Source organism: Aplidium turbinatum, chromosome 16 (genome assembly GCF_918807975.1).
Source record: "Aplidium turbinatum chromosome 16, kaAplTurb1.1, whole genome shotgun sequence".
NCBI lineage: Eukaryota > Metazoa > Chordata > Ascidiacea > Aplousobranchia > Polyclinidae > Aplidium > Aplidium turbinatum.
In genome coordinates this window covers 3,413,226-3,432,850 of record NC_137487.1, presented here as the reverse complement: position 1 = coordinate 3,432,850, position 19,625 = coordinate 3,413,226, and positions in this window count along the sequence as shown.

Here is a 19,625-nt window from a genome sequence, read left to right as displayed (position 1 = left end):
ACTTTGAACACTGTCCAAAGTTATGCACACCAACAATGCAACATAGTGGCAAATTGTTAAAAAAACACTAGATTACAAAAAAAAAACACTAGAACACTAGATGCAAGCCAAAAACACTAGATCTATAGTGGAAAAACACTAGGAGTGGCACCACTGAATAATACTATACTGAATACCGGTATTGGGATGATACAGTACAACTAACTTCAACACTGGATGGTGATTGGTCAATCTTGAGTGATACGAGTGGCAAGCAAGTAGAAAAGTTTCTTTGGTCTCAAATCTCTGCATACAAGGGAGCATGTCTTTTAGGTGCAGACAGTTAAGCACCGGTCAAATAGGCGCATATTGTGGTGTCAGGATATTTAGGTGCGGAGCACTGTGGCGCCCGGTCATATACCGGTAGGTGCTTTCCTAGTAAAGTCTGTCAGGTTATATCAGCTTGGCAGGTAGGGCAATGCTTTTCACACAAAATGTTACATTGAACAGAAAAAATATAGCCTACTGTTTTGTGCATGTTCGGCATTTATTTGTTAGTCCAGGTTGCGCCGGCGAAAGCTTTATCAATAAATTATTCAAGTTTCCGAACATGACTGAGTTAAGTCAAATAATAACTACACCAGACATAAGTAAAAAAAACATACCATAGCCTATATATTCAAGCGGGTGGTAAACATTTTGGTGTGCAGTGCCTGACTATACTGACTATGCAATAATGCAAGTAGCCTAAAGCAAAGAACCCACTTAGCAAGCTCTTTTGTTTGAAAAGGTACATGAGGTGTAAGGATGAAGATTTTTATTAAACAATTAATAAATACGGAAAATGCGCAATTAAACAATGCATATAATGAAATAACCCACCTAAGAAACACAATGCAGACTTTACTAAGAATAGCACCTAAATGACCGGGCGCCACAGTGCTATATCCTTGCGTCCGATCAGTGTGGGCTTTGTCTTGGCAGTCCGTTCATGGCGAAAAATTTCAACACGTAACTTGTCAACCACTCCTATCAAGCTGCGGTCGTGATTGTTGTGACGAACGACACTGTGAAAAAAGTATTGGATTTCTCATTGTAGCAATCTACTGAGGTTAATCTGTGTTATTGTGTATGAGTATTTTTTTTCCGGATTGATACAAACGAAAGACACTTTGCCATGCGTGACCAGTGACCACTGCCTCTAGAAAAGTTGTTGCTAAAGCATATCGTGTATGCTTGGGTGGGCCCAAAATGAATAATAACAACTTTTAAATTGGTCTGAAAACAAAACCCATTAATTTCTCAAGACCCATCGATCAACTTCCTTCCTGATATAACTTCAGTAGCCTATAACACTGGTTAACACACATTTTGGTGCAACAAAGATAGATGGGGTTTTAGGGGTTATTGAGAGTGGGGAATCTGCAAATGAAGTCCGTTTTCCCGTATCAAATCTGCTTTTTTTTCACTGTAGCCATCACCCGTTAACCCTCTTAGGACCAGTGGCACATTTATGTACCACAGATAAGACCTGTTCAAATTAAACACTTTTTAAAAAATTTTAGCTTCTTGCATTGATTCCCTTGGTTTTGACTAAGAAATCCGAAAATGAAAACTATTTTGCTCTCAGATGAAAAGCCCAAAACAATTTGCCGAAATTACCCATTTTTGACCTGTTAAGCCATGATCCTGGCAATAGAAATTTATATTTCAACAGAAAACACTTTCATTTAATGCCCTTCTGATAGCGTCAATTTCTGGATGTTTAGCAAGATTTTGGGAAGTGTGGAGAAGGTGAGGCAGCACCAATCGCTACTAAAGGTGAACAGGTACCTTGCTGATTTCATGGAATCAATACACATCTTTTGAAATTTCTCAATAGGTCAAGTCTAACAGAAAAAGATCGGAGCTTTTCTGTCTGTTTCTGCTAGACTAGACGCACTGAGAAATTTCAAAAGATGTGAATATATAATAGGTTGCCAAACTTAATCAGTTGATTAGAATCGCCGATTACTATCTAGTATAGAGATGTAACGATATATCGGTATCGGTGATATCGGCCATTTTTTGAGTATCGGTATCGGCAAAATTTGGCCGATACTAAGCATGCAAAAAAGGCGTTTGCTGCGGATTTTCTGCAGAAGCAAAAATATAGATTTTTTAAAGTAGTAACTAACGTCACATTGATGTAGAAAAATAACAACCTGTTCAAATTTTTGATACCTCACACTCCCATGACTTCATGCGCGCACGTTTTGGCATTGTTTGCTTACAGTGATTCTTTCACTCAAACAAAACGTTTTGTTTTAGCAGTGTTGCGTTGTTCGATTCTTAAGTTGTGAAGGAGACTCAATTTCTCCAATATTTATCATTTGTGTTTATTTTTTACTCTCAGCAGAGGATAAACCCAGGCCAAGACTACCCAGGTAGCAAAAATGTATAATTTTGCATAGTTTTTACGCTGCTAAACGTTTAAAAACCCATGTACCGTAACTTAGTTGTTTTTATTAAGCTGGTTCTATCAGTTTGTGATTTAATTTTCACCTTTCGTGGTAATAAACTCACCAAGCTTAAACAATGTCATGGCAGAGTAAGTAGGCTCAAAATGAAAGCAATGGGACTACGAATCCTCACTAAACTAATCAAAATGGTGTTGATGCGCGTGCGCCTAAGATGAGAACCTCATTGTGAAGAAAGGAGCGTTCTTCCCGCTATCAGCACAAGGTTGAGCACTCACTAGTGCAGCGAGCAGTTGCGATTCGCTAACCAGAATGGTGTAGCTTCCACGCTAGCCATTTAGACCATCCAATCAACTATAATTATGTTTCTCAGCTGCCGTTTTGTAGCAAGAATTGACATCGACAAGAATTGAAATGGCTAGTGTGGAAGCTACACCATTGTGGTTAGCGAATCGCAACTCCTCGATGTACTAGTGAGTGCTCAACCTTGTGCTGATAGCGGAAGAACGCTCCTTTCTTCACAATGAGGTTCTCATCTTAGGCGCACGCGCATCAAGACCATTTTGATTAGTTTAGTGAGGATTCGTAGTCCCATTGCTTTCATTTTGAGCCTACTTACTCTGCGATGACATTGTTTAAGCTTGGTGAGTTTATTACCACGAAAGGTGGAAATTAAATCACAAACTGATAGAACAAGCTTACTAAAAACAACCAAGGTGTACACGGGTTTTTTAAACGTTTAGCAACGTAAAAACGATGCAAAAGTATACATTTTTGCTAAAGCTTTTCAACCAAACGACAAGCGCCTTTAGGTTGCACATTACTTGTCGAATAGTTTTTGTACGATTACACAAATCACTTGGTTTACATTTTACATCTTATTATCAATTATGATTGCTTATTTGGAGAGTTTGCCCAAACACTTTATTAATTTTTCAGAAACCCAAATTATGATGTAATGTTTCTTCCCTTATACCCCAGTCCTCAATTACGGTGGACTTTCATTACTAAAACCTTGATATAATTCCTTGCAAATACCAAAATTGCTTCTTTTTGTAACACCAAAGTATCGGCCAAAATATCCGTATCAGTATCGGTATCGGCCTAAAAAAGTGATATCGGTATCGACCAAAATATTGGTAGGGTACATCTCTAATCTAGTATCTACTAATATAATCTTTACACAAACAATTCACGATTAACTAATCACACAGTTAGCATAATTGGCCGCTTCAAAAATCTTCCATTGGTGCATCCAAGTTTTGGAGTTTAATGAGAATTGAAAGAACAAGTAGCCTATAAAGTTTTTTACACTTAACGTAGGGCAATAAATTAGTTAAAAAAAACTTCCAAAACGATGAAAAAGACTCACATGTCTGAACTGCAATGCTGTTTTATGACTCCTTTCCCGCCTTCACCTACGGAGTAGATGTCAGGGGCAGTGCATAAAACTAAACACAAAAGCTTCGATTACTGTGAAAGCAAACAAGCAACAGACTGGTCATAATCAAACGTAGCTACTGTGTGAAAGCAAAGTTGACAGACATGGCGTATATATTATATATTGCATTGAAAATGCAATCTGTTAAAATTAACATATCTATAAGAGAAAACTATTAAAAAAAGAAGACAAAGGAATTTATTCTCACACGAGTCAGTAGACATCTGTCAGAAGATATTTCATTTTCTTGAATAAAAAAAGAAGAGATTATTTAAAGCCAGACAGAAAACTGTTATATATATTAAGATACAAACCAACACAAACAACCACAAAATAGTTTCTCTTCTAACATAGTTTTATAGACTTGAGGTGTAAAGTATTAATATGTTAACATGTAAATTGTATAATGATTTACATGTAGCCTAAAGCAGTTCTTGAAGAGATAAGTGATTTCTGGGTGCAAAATTAGTCACATCAGGATTAGAATCATTATGAAACAAAATATGTAAGGCGCAACTCCAGTAGGCCTATGGGTTGATTGACTGAACTTTATCCTCAGACAAAGAAAGCTTTTGATTCACAGATGCGCGAAGTTTCTGATTGTTGTTGCCTGTGAATTATCCCATCCACTAGGTGCCGCTGAATGAAGAGCAGTCCATGAATTACGTTGCTCAAGCGCTTACCATTCAAGTAAAACTGCAGCCTTTTAACACTTAGAACCTATGAACAGCCGACTTCATCTATAGTTGATCCAGATTCATCTATTATTGCTCAAACCATCTCTAAGACATTTGCTAAGACTAGTTTATGCATAGACAAGAATGCTGTGAATAATGGTTGGTTGAATTTTCATCCTCAGAATGAGAAAGTCTCTGATAGGTTAATCCTGACAGTTTCGCATACTTGTGGGGCAGTGGTTCTTGAAAGTTTTAAAAAAAAATGTGTAATGGGGCTCTTGCGATATTTTCAAAGGTTCTCGCTTCACCATAATATTAAGGCAAATTCGCAATTAACAGTTTGTCTTAACACAATCCGACTTGTTTCGAGTTTTTTTTTTGATAGCGAGTGAAATGTTGAAAATGATATTTAACATTCGTAAGTTGCAGGAAATGGAATCCGCAGTTTCAGTGACATCTTTGGGATATGATTGTGCAATTTCAACCCAAAGTCATTGCAACACACGTCACAGAAAATACGTTTTGCTCACCAATCAGTCATCAAATCAATAAACTGTTCTTGAATTGGGCCTAGCTGTTTTTCGAAGGCAGATTGCTAACATTATAGTTCCAAAACGGGTTGTTGATGAAACAACAGTTGCTCTGAAGATTATGCAGGTTGAGACTGGAAAAGTAACGGTAGGCCTAAAATTTATCTCCAAGAATGGAAACGTGGCGAGGCTTGTCTCCAAAAATGGAAATGCAGATTCCAGCCATTGTCATGTCATAGCAAAAAAGCTGTCCACGGCTCAATTTGCCGCAATGAAAAGAACAAAAAAATGCGACTGTCTTGGGCAAGAAAAATAAAGGGTTGAGTTTGCAAGCTTGGATTTTGCAAACACGTTAAAACTTTGTCCCAGAAAAACTCACAGCGGTTTTTAAGGTGTTTGCGGACTGCGCTTTGAGAACTACTGTTGTAGACTGTAGAGGCTTTGAATCACTGACGCATGCCATGTTACCGATATTAACAGAATAAAGTCCGCCCTATTAGCTCAGTGGTTAAGCCTCTCTGGTTTGACTTGAGTCGTGTTGTTGTCCTTTGAATCTAAAAACTAACAAATTAATCGAACCAAAAAAATAATTAACTTCTGAAAGATGCTCAGTGCCTGATGCGTTCGCTTAACCATAACAGCCTATTATTTCTACTGCGTGGATTGTTCAGAATTCAACAGGTGTGTTAAGTCACCAAGGCGGTGGTGGCCATTTAGCTTTGCAGCGGTTACACGGTACAACCTTGCGTGGTACAACTTTGTATTTCATGCATAAACAATTAACGCGTGCAATGGTGGTGGCTCCAAAACACAGACATAGCGATAAAAACGATGAAAGTGTTCGGCGCGGTAGGTCTAGAATTCGTGACTGTTGTAATTAAACTTAAACTTAAAAATAAACAAAATCAAAAGTACGAGTAGCAAAGACATAAATCAAAAGCAACGAAACCGAACAATATTCTAAGAGGGCTACAAGGAAAGCAAAAGTGGTTACAACACGCAGGGCCGGATTAAGGGCATTGTAGGCCTAAGGCTGTTTACTAGAGAACGGCCTAATTTTGCAAACCAAGCTACAAAAAGTAATAAAAATGCATACATGAAAAATTGAAATTATTTACTACAAAATAACATAAAGATAACAAAAAAATGGCTAATGATGGCGCGTAATTGGTTTTGGAAACAAACGCAATTTTTAGTGTCAAATTTGAAGCAGATGGAAAAGAGTTTGGAAAGAAAGAAATGGATTGTAGGTACCTATGGTAATACTCTACCTAATTACACTCTAAACCAGGGGTTTTCAGCCTTATTCTCACCGTGACCCCCTCAGAGCAATCAATGTAGCCTAGTCTTGCGACCCCCCACAAAAGTATTCAGCAAAAGCATGTTATTTGTTGCAAAATTTAACTTCTTCTATCGAGTCTTCTAAAGTTCGTTGATACACCACAGATTGACACATTCTTTCGCAACGGAGTTATACACTATAAAATTTAACCAAATTTGATTCATGCCGACATCCAGTTATGTTTAGTTTTGCTGTTCCAACGTACCCTTCCGAAACGAAAAACGTTTTTTGCGATGTTATTACGGCTTTTATGACATTTCCTCCGATTGTTATTTCCATTTTCTATCAAGCTTAGCTAGATAATAGGAGAAAAAATAATGAGAATATACGTTTTGGCACTTTCACCCGTTGAATTTATTGCAATCATTTATGGATTTATTTAAATCAATTTCAGATGGGTGGTTGGTGCTGCATGTTTTTAACTATTATGTTTGTCAATGCATGCACCTGTTGCTGAAAAAAACGTTCAAACAAAATAGCCGACACTAATGTTTTCAATGCCATTGGAAACGATAGGCCTATTGAAAAATCTATATTTTGCATAGGATTCTACATAATTTTGCTTTTTTACCATAGCGTGGTTACTGGTTAACTTTAGTCTACACAAAGCAACGTACAAGAACTTGGTGAAAAATATCGAATGCTTTCCTGTAGTGAAAGCCTTGCAACGTCTAAAAGCTTAAACAATATAATAGCCTCAAGTAGAGGAATGGACGATTGCTAAAAAAACAGTTTTTTAATCTTTTCTGGCAAAAAATGACTTGAAAAGAATACACTGGAATTTCAAGCGCCTCGCGAACCTCCAAAAAATGGCTCCGCAACCCAGGTTGAAAACCCCTGCTCTAACCTCAATTTCGGTAAAAGTGGCGCCTACATGATTTTTGAAATGGACTCGACTGCTCTCCATTCAGCGGTACCTAATGAATGGAATAATTTCCCGGCAACAACACTTCAACAATCGGAAAACTTCACTCTGTCAATCTCGGTAACCGGCCCTGTGTCAAGAGCCTCTACAACAGTGGTTCCCAACCTGGGGTTCGCGGACCCCTTGGGGGTCCGTGAGAAAGCATTTGGGGGTCCGTGATAACCTTGATGAATTTGGAAAAAAAACTTTGTTCTATAGGCTATATGCACGGATGGAGCACCAAGCTATGCTTGGGAACAAATCCGGATTTGCTGCTTTTGTAAAAAACGAAGCTTCTCGTGTGGTAGTTACCCATTGCTTCTTGCACAGGTACGCCTTAGCAGCAAAAACTTCACCAGCAAGTCTCAAAGAAATTCTGAAGAATTGCGTGAAAGTCGTTAATTTCATCAAAAGCAGAGCTGTAAACCACCGTACTTTTAAAGCGCTCTGTCAAGTAGGGTCAGATTACGAAGTGCTTTTGTATCATTCTGAGGTACGTTCGTTATCTAGAGAAGTTTTAAAACGACTGCAGCAGCTACAAAATGAGGTATCAACTCTTTTCAAAGCCAAAGGAAGTCTCCTCTCAAAATTGTAGAGAGTAAAAGTTTTCTATACGGCATGGCCTACTTAGCCGATATTTTCGGTCATATTAACAATGTAATCGTGGCATTCAAGGACCAGGTGTGACAATAATTGATGCAGCTGAAAAACTAAAAGCGTTTTTAGCCAAGTTGCCGGTTTGGAAACGTAGATTGGAAGCAGGTAATTACGCCAAAGTTCCAATGTTAGAAGATCTTATCTTGATGGATGAAACTCAAAGAGAATGTACTACTTTGATCTCTATGAAAGAAAAATTTTGCGCACACTTGGAAACCCTGCAAATCTCATTTCAACGTTATTTTAATTTAGAACACCTGCCGAACGAAGTTGAAACATGGATTCGAAATCCTTTTTTTTTTGACTTGAACAATATTAGCGATGACGATCTCAGTAAAGATGACCTAATTGATTTGAGATCAAAAGAGTTATTACGCATTGAATTTCATTCAAAAACTGTGGAACAATTTTGGTGCTCACAACTGCAAACCTACCCATTCGTGACAAAACAAGCGATTATTGTTTTGTTACCATTCACAACCACTTACCTTTGCGAGGCAGGATTCTCAGATCTTGTTACAATAAAAACTAAACATCGAAATCGCCTGAACGTTAAAGATGACATGCGTGTTGCATTGTCAAAAAACTCAACCAGAGTTCAGTCGTTTAGTTCAGGAAAGGCAACACCAGCCCTCATTAAATTTGCGTACGTTGAAAAAGTTTCGTCATGGCACTTTGGGTCATCTTGATACTCAAATACTGCTGACATTTCTTGAACAATTCATTCATTTTCTTATTTGAGCAACTGTTTAATCTGATATTTACCGCAGGAGTCATATCGGCAATGCAATATGACACAGTAGGCTACATAGTTGAGTAGCATAATTATTACAATACTTAATAGTATGTTAATTGAGTTTCAGGAAAAATTTAAGTATGGGTCCGCAGAATTAATAATTTGTCTAAAGGGGTCCGTGACAACAAAAAGGTTGGGAACCACTGCTCTACAAGTAGGCTACAGTATGCGAAACTACCAGGAATAACCTATCAAGGCTTTGTCAGTCCGAGGATAAAGATTCAAAACCAACCATTCCTTTTTAAGCAAAAAACTTTACTGTACTGGATCTGTATCACTAACTTATCAGCCTTACAAAAATTTAACCTTAAAATAAATTTAGGGCCGAATTTTTCCAGGGTCTAAGGCTATAGCCTTATTAGTCTAATGGTTAATCCGGCCCTGACAACACGTCGCTTGGGGTTTGTTTTACGATTGGCAGTTTTTTTCAAATTGCGTTATTTTTTACTTCAGAACGTGCGGTAAGCAAAAACAAGGCAATTGTTTGTGAAAACTAATCGGAAAAATCTCAGCCGGCTTTCTGGCCATGAACACGGAATCTGTAGATGCAGGTGAAGTTCGGATGTCCCCAGTTGCTTGCCACACGGAGTTCGATGAAACTGAAAGCATCCTCCACCTTGTATGCGTCATCGATCTCATAGTACTGGATCGGGTTCTTGTTCTCATCATATCTAAGTGAAGACATTGTGACGAGTCAGGTTTACAAATCGGTCTTATTACGTTGGTTTAACGTCTGATAATAAGAATGCTTGTTTTTATACATATATCGTTGTGTCCATCGCAGAATGCGTTGCTCCTCAACGCTTTAGAAAGCAGACAGTGTCAATGCAGCCGTATAATCATTCAGAAAGATTCTATTTGAATAAGGACCTTCTGATGATCCTCCTTTAGGTGAAACAGGCTGTCAAGGGTTTAGATAGTAATAACTATATTTGATTTAATTCGATTTGCTTTGCTTTTTGCTTGCCATTGAGCACATTTTGTAGTATTAATAGTTTTCATTGTTTCATCATATAGAATAGATGCTTACGCAATAACATGCAAACTCTGAATGAAAATAATTGAAATATAAAGTAAAAAATATTTTCGGTTTGCTTGGAACGCTTTAGCTCAGGATTCCTTGGCAGCTCTGACATCGACAAATTATGTCGAGGCTCGCACCTGTGGTTTTGTCAAGTAAATTGTAACAAAGACCCAAGTTGACAGGGAAGCAAGACTGTTGTGTGTCTGACAGTCTTTTACAAGAAACAACTTTGTGTAGTTCCATCAGACACACAACAAATTCAGATCATCGTCAAATTTCAAATGGTCTCAAAATGCCATAAATTGACTTTATATAAAACTGCTTTTGAAACAGTTTGAAAGTACACCCAGGTACAAAACAAAATAGGCGTTACCTGAACGTCCCAAGCAGCACCCCAGCCTCATCGTTGGCGGTGCTGAGACCGTACACAGAGAAGTCTTTCGGAGCACTGGATATGTTGTTGTACAGAGCCAGCGCCTTCGGTATATGCTCCAGGGTGAAGGCGGTAGGTAATATCTTGAACGACAAGCTGATCACTACGAACCCTTGCGAACCCTGCGGACAAACAGTTTATAAACCTCCACTATACATTAAAGTAAAGTAAACATGATGATGCAGGGTTTAATCGACATACGCTTGTACCAATCAATCACGTCTAATGGGCCGTTGCATAAACAATGGGGTACACCAAAGAAGGTTGAGCATTTGAGCAGGCAATGTAGTTGACTAGTTGTTCTATAGGCCGCACCTTCAGCACAAGAGAGACTGTTGGTCCTCAGAGATAATTTATTAACACTTCGAATGAACTGACTATAAGTTCAGCTCTAAATCCAGAAAGCCTGGTGAAGATACGAAAGAAAGGCAAAAAATAGTGACACAGTTCTGCTGTCAATGATTAAAAGTTTCATAATCTGAAATATTCCAAGCGTGCAGAACTATCAAAACTTTCTACAAGAAACAAGAACTAACCTTGAACGCCCAGCATTCCCCAGGCATGACGCTAGGCTGGATCACAGACCGGGGGGTGTTGATGTTGTAGTATATCGGTATGCTCACTAACGCTGTTCTGTGCTCGAACGACTCCGAACATCGGGTGTTGACGATGGAAGCGCCGGCACTTTCCAACGCAAAGTCCGGTACACCGATGCGGTCGGCGCTGGGGTAGAGAAGGTGAATTGAGCAACAAATTATGATGAAACAAAACGAATCGTGTAAGGACCAAACTAGGAACAACAACACCAACAAATCTCGAGAAATATTGGATCTTAGAGTGGAAGGTCATTTACCAAATGTCATAAAAACAGGATCTCTAAAATTGACTTTTAAGTACTAAGGTTTTGTTGTCATTGATATAGTGTAATTACAAGTTTTTAAATTTAATAGAAATGGAGAAACAAAAAGATAACTAACCAAAACCATACAACAACCAAGCCATCTCGGTTTAACGGTGATTACTACTGGTGAGTGTTACTACTTTGTAGATGGTTAGGTCATAGAAAGCAATAATGAATCAACAGTTGATGTCCCATCACATCACGCTCTGTCAAGCAGAACATAGCTCAAGCAATGCCTCTATGCGATCGGCCAAGTCTCATGAAGCAACCATCATCGTCACTGGCAAATATATTTCTCTTCACCGAGACCAATCAACAAAGTAGCTGCCATCGCTAGCATTCAACCTGTAGAAGTTAAGAGCGTCTTGGATACAAGCCTTCACCAAAGCCTCTGATATCTTGGACGAGTGCTGGGTCTGCGAAACAACGTTGCTCAAAGTGATGGCCGGTTGGGCCTTCGCCTTGGCGGCTTTCTTCAATGCCTGTTGTGAAAAAGAGCAGTGAGGTTGTGATCGGGACAATTTGGGCCTGAAGTTAAAGATCTACTCTCATTACGGAACGGTAAATAAAGGTAAGATTCAATTGACTGACAAAAGCAGCGGTTGAGAACTAAGTGGCATGAATTGGTGGTGCGATACTGATGAGCCCAGCCTCATGGGCGAAACACGTTGCTCTACTCGAGTGCCGAAAAACACGTGATAATGTGTCGATGAATCAGCCTTTCACTCCCAATGTGTTAAACAGCTTCAACAAATTCCAGGCTCAGTTGGTGGAGTTTAACGAAAACCGACAAAATCATCAATAATAATAATTGTTTAGCCGCGATGTTGTACAAGACCACAAATGGACTTACTATAATGCTTTTATCCAGCTCTTCCATGAAGTTCTTCTCAATCTGAGAAAATTTCTTCGTGACCTGCTCCTCCATCTTTTGGAGAGCACCTTCTTGCATGAACTCTTGCTTCCCGAGCCACTCCAGGAAGACTAGAGAGAGGAACTGGTACCGACGATTCTCGGGGGATCCATGAGGCTGTGTAGTCAAATAAAAAGCATACATATGGAATATGACGTTATTTGCATGTTCGCATGGACTGACTTTGATGAAAAGGTTGATTGAAAAAGAATGTAAACAAATTTTTTTAAAAACATTTGCAGCAAGTGCAAAGATAGAAAAAGTAAGCGAGGTAGTGTGAAACTGACATCTTCAAAAGAAGTGGAAAGAGTGTAAAGCAGTTGTTTGCGGCCCAGTGCAGACATGTACTGCATGCCACCATGCCAGGACTATTAGTCTTACACATTGATACAATGAACAACAGCATGGCAGTCATGTCATCGTAGTGTACCAGCAAGATGGGTGGATCTTACCTGCTGATCCTTAGGAGCACCACTCGATCCCTTTTGGAGGAGGAACAAGAAATTCTCTACGAACTGATTTGTTAAGATTTCTTTCAGGAATGTTATATTACCGGCATGCTTCTTTATGCTTGACTTAAACAAACTAGAAATATAGAAAAATAAGAATATTTTTATAATTTTTTAACAAGTTTATGTAATTCAAGACTTGTTTTAGTTCAACAAGTTATGACGTCACCAAAGTAGGGTATATGTTTGTGGAGTGTAGATGGTGAAGAAAAGTTTGTAGTTGATTCGTTATAATGTTTCAAAGCAACCACTCCACAATAAGAACTAAGTTATTTTTTATGTTTATACACCAGTTATATTATTATACGCTAGGTACTTTGTAGCACTGCCAGCGAGAATGTAATGTCCACACCTCGTCACCTCAACCAAGGCTTTGTCGACAGTCACACCGCGTTACAACTCACCAACAAACAAAATAAATTCGCAGCATTGTGATAATGAAGATAGAATATGAAGTGTATTTAATACAGCTCAATCAGCACTCAGCAGGTGGAAAACATATGTACTCTTGCTGTAATGTTTCACCGCTGGGTGGATTCAAAACAAAATGATCAGCAATTAGGTTTCAACAAAAGAACACGTTTGAAGCATCGACCATGCTGTCGTACATGCCATCACCACATCTCTACCTGTGGTCCTTGCTCAGGATGTCGACCTTCCCATCAAAAGTGAGGAGAAGCTTCTCAAACTCCGTCAGTTTGTCAAGGAGCTTCTGAGAGGTTCCCTTGCTCAGCTCCACGTTCGAATTGACTTCGTTCCTCAGGAAGAGGATGGCATTCGTGTGGTTCGCTCGGAGGTAGCCAAGCTCTAGCTGAAGAAGATGACAAAGAGTTGATTATACTCAATGAGCTTCAAATATCGTTTGAGCTTAAGGATGGAAATGTTAGTTAAACATTAACGATCGCATAAGACAAAGCTAAGTAACGGAGGAGAACACTCTCATCAGCACCAAATATATAAAACATAAGAAACTGGCGCAGTTGAGATTCTTGGCATTTATCTTCCGGAAGGAACAAACAAAACGTAACGAGAAAAAAGGTTAAAACTTATTCGAGCAGTTTCAAGAAAATTCATAATCTTTGCATCAAATCAAAATGCGACAGCTGGAAACTTTTACATATGTATATAATTTCTTTTCAAGCACGAAAATCAGTTCAAATTTCCAAATACAGTGTGGGGAAACTATGCAACTTTTACAACAATTTAAACATCTGGCAGCATTACAATCGTGAAAAAACGACCAAAATGAAGCATTCTTGAATCACAAAGCATTTCAGCTGAAGGCGGACGAGAAACTATAACATAGATTCAACGTAGATATGAGTTGAATCAATGCAAATAATGAGGATATTTGTAAACTGGTCAGCAAGCATGTACACGTACACCAACTTCCTCTGGCCGTTTGTTATTGTAACAAAGCAGCATTGTCGTCATGCAACCGTGTGCTACGTCACATTGCTCCAGTCGAGACTTCTAAGAGAAAACTTCTATTTTGTTTGTTGCGTGAATGGTACAAGGACAAGTGCATTACGTAGCAGCATAAAACATTGAATTTCACAATTAGAGGAAGCAGAGAATGACTATATAACAATCATCGAGTCAGCTGCTTCCCGTCTCCACCAAGTATCGACACATTATGTTAGAGAGGATTATGAAATGACAATTCAAAAAAGAACTGTGTTGCTCAAACAAAAGCTATGGTTGTATACTGTATAGATATGGTTTGAAGAGACTGTTCCTATAAAATTTTTCTGAAGGTGTTGCGACCGTGCCAATTTTTTTTCAACTCAATAACTTACTTTGGTCACAAGCACGTTTTAACGTTCGCGTTTTGTCGCTTCTACCTTTTTCTCGACCTTTGCTATGTTGACGTGTATTGTTTTTGATATGATGGTCAGAAATAAAAACAACTGAACTGATACTTTTTTTTTTCTGATATTAAAGCTGCTTGTCATCAGGAAAAACACTATTGTGCTTGAATGAACATTCTTGACGAATATCCAACCAAAGTACGCTTTTCATTATTTAACAGACTTCAGCCTTCAGTTCTGAAGGCTTGTGCACGGTGTTCAGGCCATCTATTTTCGTAGGCCACGCTATGGTACTATTTTATTCGTATTGTGTATAATTGTACCGTACTATTGTCGCAACAGACAAAATAAAAGGTTTCTCTCCCCACCACCCATGTTGACTATTGCTAGTATCTACCAACCCTGAATGAAGAAATTTTCCCTTTAAAGTGGAGTTTTTCAGCACTGCTCAGTGTTCACGTAGTGAATAAATGCTTCATAATACTTTTCCTGACAGGTATAAAGTTTTACCCATATTCCCGCAATGCAGAATAAAAATACAAAACAAACACCAAAGATGAAAACTTATTTTATTTGGGAACTAGGCCAACTACTTTTTGAGATAAAAAGAAATTGACCTCTTGTCGTTACCCACCAATAAAACCATGATGCGTAACTTTAAAATTTTTTTGGGTAGAGGAAAGATTGACGAAAAGTTGGGCAAAAACAGAAAAGCGCTAAAGTCTTAAAGTCCTGCAAACTAGTTCAAATCGGGTGGATTAAGTGCAACCATATTTCTTTTTACCATGTCTATGACAGCACAATAGTGTGATTAAGGGAAAATAAACATGACTATGACATCACAAGGGTGTATTGAACTTCTTCAGGGAAAATAAAAAACATCAAAATGTTCCATCTTTCACTACATTCAAATTCAGAGAGAGAGAGAGAGAAACCTTTTATTTCGTCTGTTGCGACAATAGTACGGTACAATTATAAACAATACGAATAAAATAGTACCATAGCTATCTAAATACCACAACAGACAGGAAGCAGCGAAAGACTATATCAGTCATCGAGTCACCTTTTCCTTTTGTTGGTTTTGTTCCCGTTCACTATTTGTAACTTTATCATTGCTGTTATTTTCCGACAAAGAAAAAAAAAAAATAAATTGAAAATAAATTGAGTCAGCTGCTTCCCAGTTCTTAATGTGACAAATGTCAAGCATCGGCAAATTACGTTGAAACAAGATAGGCTGATGTTCAGTAATATTAATGAAAAAAAAATCATGTGCTGCTGCGATCCTTCAACTGTGATTTGGGCTAAAAGTTAGGACTTTAGCACTTTGCCAAACTTTTCATCTATCTTTCCTCTACCCAATAAAAAAAAACATATTTTTTAAAGTTACGCATCATGGTTTTATCGGTGCGTAACGACAAGAGGTTAATTTCTTTTTATCTCAAAAAGTAGTATCCAAAACGTTGAGCCAATGGTAGGCCCCACAGCGCGTTCGTTGCCGTGGGCATTCAGTTGTGAACCAACCTTTTTACAACAAATATCATTTTTCGTAATCACAACACAATAATTCTAAGTATTGGCCAGTATGTGTTACAATTTGATGAAATTAAAGTGATCAAAGGTTTATTCTAACAAAAACGCTATATAAAAAATAGTTTGTTGACGCGACGTTGAGCCAATGGTGGGCCCCACAGCGCGTTTGTCACCGTGGGCTTTCGGTTGTGAGCCAACCTTTTGAGAATAAATCTTAATTTTGGTGTTTCTGGCAAACGAATCAAGAATTATGGCAAGTATGTATTATAATTCTGTGAAATGAAGAATTTTTAAAGCTTTATTTCAACAAAAACGCTATAGAAAAAATAGTTTGTTGACGCGACGTTGAGCCAATGGTGGGCCTCACAGCGCGTTTGTCACCGTGGGCATTCGGTTGTGAATCTGGGGTGGTAAAATGATAGACCCTCGGCCCCAGAGGCTCACACGACGACGACGAGTGTAAAATAAGGTCTAAAACAACTACTCAGTTTATTAACAGTAGGCCTACCGGTTATTAACAGTTAATTAAAACGTCCGAAATAAGTAAGTAAATTACAGTATTTGACACTGCAGCTAGACTCTGAAAGACATCTTGATTATGAATATGATCACATGGTCACCCTAGGTTCAAAGTCAGGACGCATGTCGCATGCTATTATAAGTAGTTTTTTGCATATCTGTTCGATTTCGGAAGACAACAGTTTAAATGCTCTTATTTGTTGATAGCGTAGTAGGCTATTTTATGTCAAATTTTCAAAATTTATAATTTCCACATTTTGGCAACATTTCCACACAAAATTTCCATATTACCACTAAATTACCACAAATTTTTCATTACCACAAGCATGATGAAATTTCCACAATTGTGGTAATTTCCACCAAAGTGGAAGCGCTGGAGTAAACTTTTTATTGCGATACAAGCTGCAGTGGGCGTGGCCTCACATTCCTCCTGCGCGTGCGCAATGTGTTTCTGCCGCTGTCTCTTTCCAAAGTCTTCGTCAACAGTTGCGCTTTTACATCATTAGACGTTGAAACGATGCAAAATGGAAACTTTGCGAGCTGTAATTTTTCAATCAATGCAGAGCGTTGCGCGACTTCTGGTTCTCGACACTTGGCTGTTAACTAGAAGTTGGACCAAGCAAGTGGACCCAACAGTTGCATTCAAGTAGACTCAACACATCCTGCGAAGATGTTCAGATTAAAGAACTTCGTTGCTGCCATATTAGGTTTACTGCTTTTGTATTTCTCACTGTACCAGAGGGAACATGCTCCCATATGTGCTTCTCCGTTCTCATTCTTCGACTGTAAGTACAACTTCGTTTAGTTTGATGCTTAGTGCTGCTGCTTTGATTGGTTGGATGTCGTTTTATCAGCAAAATATAACGCGGCTCCAACTGGTCTTCTTACTTGGGAAACGCCATGCATTTCACTCCAGCTGTAGCTTTATGCTACACGTGGTTGGTTGCCTATTCAAGATTATGCCACGTGCAACTTTGAACGATGTGGACTGAGATGACAACTGCCACTCAGACCAATTAATTATAAAAACTTTGTCTGTTATTGCTTCACTTTGCGTCCAAAGCAAAGATTTTCATATAACGTTTGGCCAGTTGGTTGATTTTAGTCATATTCTTATCACTCTCTGATTTTGAGCGTTGGCTTAACACCCTTAATGTTAAAACTAGATGTTCGATTCTGTACTGTGGCTGTAGCGCACCCAGCATGGGGCTAAGGGGCTCAAGCCCCCCCAAACCCGTCACCAAAAATGAAGTTTTTGTATGTTTCCTATTTATACCTTTTGCATACAATTACAAGTCAGATGTAATTAAGACACAACAATACAACAGGGCTGAGCATTATAACAATAGGCCTATATTATACATATTTACAAATAGTTTTAACAGTCGAACGTTTTCGGGAACTTAAGCCCTCATCAGGAATATGAAAATATTTATAAAAATGCAATAAATTTCAACTTTTTGAAGGTAAAATTAGATTAGGAAAAGGCAACTAACTTACATAAATACTGTAGCTACAAAAAAATTGCACCACAGGGAACGTGATACATCAAGTAAATGTTGGGGAGAATGGATGCGCCTCTGGCCAATAATTGTTTGTTTAAATTTGGGTTGTAGCGTTTGATTAACAGCGCTTCAGGAATTTTGGTGTCAAATTGGGATTTGCTTTTGCGTAAAATTTTAAATGAGTCAGCAGAGAATTTTCGATCTGCACAAAAAGAACACTCCATGATATGGTCTTTGATGGCACTTTTCTTTAACTCCCTAAAGTTCAGATGCTCCAGAACTCTCGTAGTCAAATGTCTGGTGGACATAGGCTCATAGGCGTAGCCAGGGGGGGGCGAAAGGGGCCATGGCCCCCCCCAAATTTTCAAAGTTTGGATCCGAAGTTGAACACTTTGTTGAAAATATAATAAATTTTGTAGAAACTTATAACGTTTTCCAAGACATCAGGCTATTACACCCCAAGGACTTGTTTTAGACACACAGAAAGACATACAGAAAGACAATTTTGCAAATCGTAAATCCCGCAAAATTTACTCGATTTACGTTTCTTTTAACTAATTTGTGGAAGCAATTTCAGAATGGCTTACTCTGTTGGGTTTTTATGTAGCTGAGTTTTTGGTGTTCTCTAATTTTAGACACAGATTTTGCCGTTCGTGTGTAAGAGCTACCTTTAAAACGTTAATAGCTGTTTATCTGCTAATAAATTTCATACAAATATTACCCTAGAAGTGTTTCCAGAAAGCGCTATAATCCATCATTTAAGTGTAATTTTGCAAAAATTTTCCGGGGGAGCATGCCCCCGGACCCCCCTAGAATACGCGTGCCTTCGGCACGCTCTAACCCCACCTGTTTTATTGCTTCCCTTGCTCAAGCCACCAAGATACGCCACTGCACACCAGGTGGCGATGTCTTCATTTAAATCAAACACTTTCTCGTTCTCTTCAACTCACCAAATATTTGGCCCCCCCCAAATTTTTTTCCTGGCTACGCCACTGCTATAGGCTACCGATGTACCGTACGTCAATGCCGAATCTAACGGACAAGTAAAACTGTATAAGACATTTGAGCAGAGAGACAAAAGCGTCTGGGAGTTTAGTTGAAAATACGAACTACTTTGAATGTTTTGTAAGTAGGAAAAACGTCCACATGAAATTTACTGTTTACAAAATTAGTGTTCTGTTTCAAAGTGTTTTCGTGCTAGTTGTTTTCGCACTTATTTGTGTTGGTAAACGGAAAGCTAATTCTGTTTTGTTATAGCCTAAATGACGAAACATTCGAGATCTATAGAAGATTGCGAGAGTGGACGTAGAGGTGAGGATGCTGCTAGTAGCATGGGGTTCACCAGGCCAACTTCTAATCTGATTGAGAGAACGAATCCTGATGTATCGGAAACCGGTGGGTTGTGGGACGTGAGTGCCTTTAAATATTAATCAAAAGAATCGGCATTAGCGTATTATCACTGTCACTATTGTCGCAAATCACTCGGCCGACATTTCTGAATTAGCCCCCCCCCCCTAAGTTTTTTTCTGGGTGCGCTACTGTATTGTGGTACCACCCGCAAGCACATAAGAGTGGCGTAAATGTAAAGAATTTATCATGGAACTAGTAAAGTTTAGGTAAATGTTGTCATTCCTTAATCCCTATGTTTCAATCACGGCGATATATGGGTCGCTAGGTTTGTCAATTGTGAACATC